This window comes from Diceros bicornis (assembly GCF_020826845.1).
Source record: "Diceros bicornis minor isolate mBicDic1 chromosome 30 unlocalized genomic scaffold, mDicBic1.mat.cur SUPER_30_unloc_1, whole genome shotgun sequence".
Taxonomy (NCBI): Eukaryota; Metazoa; Chordata; class Mammalia; order Perissodactyla; family Rhinocerotidae; genus Diceros; species Diceros bicornis.
Genome location: NW_026690899.1, coordinates 6,517,429 through 6,521,261, shown reverse-complemented (window position 1 = coordinate 6,521,261; position 3,833 = coordinate 6,517,429).

Genomic DNA, 3,833 nt, shown 5'->3' with positions numbered 1-3,833 from the left:
TCTTGAATATGTGGTTGGCTCGCATTTTCACGAGGTCAGGAAACACCTACTGTGCACTCACTGTGTTCATGTGACACAGTCAGACGCTGAGAACCACGCGGCAGGAAGAGTGCTCTGACTTGGCACAGCGGGTGACAATCTCGCTGAGCACCTGGCACAGGGTAGACACTCGGGCTGCGTTTCTGAAGATCCACACTGTTCTCTCTCCTCATGGGCAGCCCTGGTCAGGTCCCAGCACCTCCTGACAAGCAGCAGAGTTACTCACAACTCTGAGGGCCGTTCTCCCCGCAGGGGCAGCATGGGAGCTGCTCATTGCCTCGGCCTAACCATGCAGCCTGACATTCCCAGAGACCACTTCAGATGGCCTTGGGGGTGGCCCCCAGCACTGGGGTGGCTCTGTGAGGTCTCCATTCTCCTGGGGCCTGCCCTGCCCCAGGATTGAGCCCCAGGAATGTATCCCCTCCCCCAAGGAGCCCACACTTGCCTTTCTCTCTCCCAGGGTGCATCACCCAGCTACCCTCAGACGCTCATGCTGTGGCGACCAAGAAACCCAACCTTTCTTCCACACCAACCTTGATATTTCTCATGGAACAGCCCAGATTGAGCTTGAGCTGGAGACAGTGCTTGGAGTCCCTCTTGCTGTGATTTTCTCGGGGCCACACTGAGGGCATGCTGAGCAGTCAAGTTTAAAAGGAAAAATCCCGAGAGTGTGGTCACCTCCTCGAACCAGGAGTCCATTGTCTTGCTAGGGAGGCAATCAGGTGGGATGTAGCTGGTGTGGGGGTTGCCCATGAGGAGCGGAGAGACTTGGTCTTGCTGTCGCTCTGGTAGGGTGGTGCCAGCTGAATTGCCAGAGAAAAGCACAGGAATCTGTGCCCATCAGAAAAATAGCCCTTGTGAGTCCACCTTCAGAGACGGAAACTGAACAGGCTCAGGCTCATGACCGGAAGCTGTTCTACAGCTAAGTCATCCACCCTCATTACAGCGGGAGAACACTGAAGATGAAGCAAAGGCCTGATAGGGTCCCTGTTCCTGTCTGACTGTACGCCAGGAGCTGCCAGGTGCAGGGGATGCAGTGGTGAGAAGGACGCGTTCATTCCAGCTGGCGCATCTGGGTGCAGGCTGCCTCTAATGAGTCTGGCCTCAAACTAGGAAATCAAGATGAGGCCGCCTGCTCTGGGGGCCATGTTCATGAGGGGATTCCTTTGGGCAGATTCAATCCCTCACCCTGGGCCTCACAACCTTGCCTGTATGATAGAATCATCTGGGAGGTTACTGATTGATTGTTTTGATGTATGCGAATGATCCAAAAAAAATAAAACGCTGGGCCAATGTAAAACTCGTACATGAAGTTCTGGCATTATTCATAATAACCAAAAAGTGGAACCACCCAAATGTCCACCAACTGTTGAATTCGGTACAAGTGTCTGTGTGAACGTGTTCTCAGTTTTCTCAAGTGTATACCTAAGGAGTGGGATCACTGGTGCCTTCATTTAATTTTTTAAGTTTGGACACTTTTACCACGTATTTCATGACACGCTCAGTGATCTTGAGTCCAAGACACCGAGTATTAATTGCCCTGAAAACAACGCGGGGCTGTTCCCTACAGGATCCTCAGAGGCTCTGCCTGCACTCCGAGGTTCTCCCGGGACAACAGGACCCTCCCGGTGCCGCATGCTCATCAGGGTGAGAGATGGGCCTGGGTCTCGCTGACGCTGCACAGCTTCCCGCTGGATCAGCTCAGGTCCAGAGCTCCTGGAAAAACAGCTCAAATGAGATGCTCCCCCACCAACATTTGCGAGGTGGGAGCTCCCGGTTCTTGCATCCGTCCTCATCCTCCTTCTCTGTGCTGCCTCCACCATGTTGATAGGGACTTCCTTTAACCCTCAAGAGTGTCAGAATAACTCACATTCTTTCTTGGCCATCCTTCACGCCCAGCATCCATTCCTGTTGCTTTTTCTACCACATCGATATTTTTAAAACATTGACATGTGAGTCACGTGACGTAGGACCATTTTAAAGTGTACAATTAAGTGGTTTTAGCGTATTGTCTATGTGGTGCAACCACCCCCACGATCTCATCCCGCACATTCCCTTTGGAGAGCTCGTTTTGACCATCATGAGCCCCCTGCTCCCCCAGAGGAATATCACATGATAAACCCGGGGGGCCATGTGACCACAGTTGCTGCTGTTCTGTGGCCCAGTTCTTTACATTACCTTTTGAGAGAGGGTGGGGGACGTTTTACACCGATATTTTATCCAAGAGAAACTGAACCAGACACTTGGGGGTGGAGTCCTGGCATGGGTAACCCCCGTGGGGGTCTGAATGTGAGCAGTGGTGAGAACCTGCCACAAGCAGCCAGAGCTGCTCCAGGAGGAATTATGCCATGGTTGGGCGAGGGGCACAGTCATGGTTCTGAGGGCTGGCTGGACATCTGCTGGTCCCCTGATACTCCGCTGCCCCCACCACCCCAACTCTGCACAGGGACGACTCTAGAACCAGCCAGGGGCCTCCTCCTGAGAACTGAGGCCAGGACCCTGGCAGTTCCCCTTTCCTGCTCCTATCAGCCCTCTTCATAACGAAGACTCCCACTCAGATGCTAAGTTGGGTCCCCTGCGTGGAAGTCCTCAGTGGCTCCCCATGGCCTATAGGAGGGTGAGGCCCCTGGCGGACCTGAGCACCCACCTTGCATTTCAGCCTCATCCCCTACCTGCCGCATCAACTCCTCCCTCACCCGCCGCACTCGTGCGTTCCAGCCAAGGTTCCCTCTGGCCCTCTCCGCCTTTGCTCCTCCCTCTGCTGGGTCCCCATCTTACCAAGCTCAACCCTAATGTCCTGGTTTCTTGGTCTGCCCCCTACTACTGAACAGTGGTCATTCCCTCCCCCTGGGCACAGCACACCCTTGTGGTCTAGCCTGGCCTTGCACTCCTTGGAATAGCTCCTTTCCCTGTCTTCTCACCTCCTAGAGAGACGCAGGTCCAGGGGCCACAGCCTGTTCCTCGGGGTCCCCAGCACCTGGCACAAGGTCCAGCACCGCCCGAGTGACAGTGACTGTGAGTGAGTGGTGGGAAAGGGAGATCGGGCCCTGGAGGTCTTTGTAACTTTTGAGATTTTGGGGGAAATCAAGAGTCCCCGTGGATGTCCCAGCTCCAATGGAGTCTCTGAAGGAATGAGGGGGGCATAGTCTGAAGACCCCAGAAGGGAAAGCATTCACAGCATCCAGAACTTTCTTGGGCTCAGGGTAGTGAGTGAACTTCATCCTCATTGTCACTCCCTTCAATCCCCAGGTCAGCTTTTCCTGCGAGCAGGGGTGAGACAGGTGGGAATGGAGGTTGGTGGGGTTCAGTGCAAGCTCAGGTCTTCAGCACTGCCTTGGTCACACCGGCCCGCTATGGAAAACGTCAGAGAGGGGCAGTGAAGGGTGTCCAAGGTCCAAGACCTCTGTCCTGCCTGGGCATCCCCCATGCCTACCTGTCAAAAGGGCAGGAAGCAAATGCCAGAGCCCTTGTGGGAGGGACGCTGGGCACAAAGCCCTCCCTCGTGCCCCTAGGGTATCTTGTCAGGAGACATCAGCTCCTGCGCTTCTAGCACCAAGGACCTTCCTGGTGGTGTGACATCCACAACAGGGCTCCAGGCTTGTGCCAGAGGCCTTGTGGCCCGGAATCCAGCCCCGGATCCTCCCCATGCACCAGCAAGGCCCTGTTCTGCTCCGCAGGCCCCCTCACCCCCAAGCCTGCCTCTGCCAGAGGTTTGGGAGGAATGATGGGCACAGTAGCCGGTCTCCAAGATGACCCCAATGACCTTGCCCTCTTGGTTTCACACCCTTGTGTGT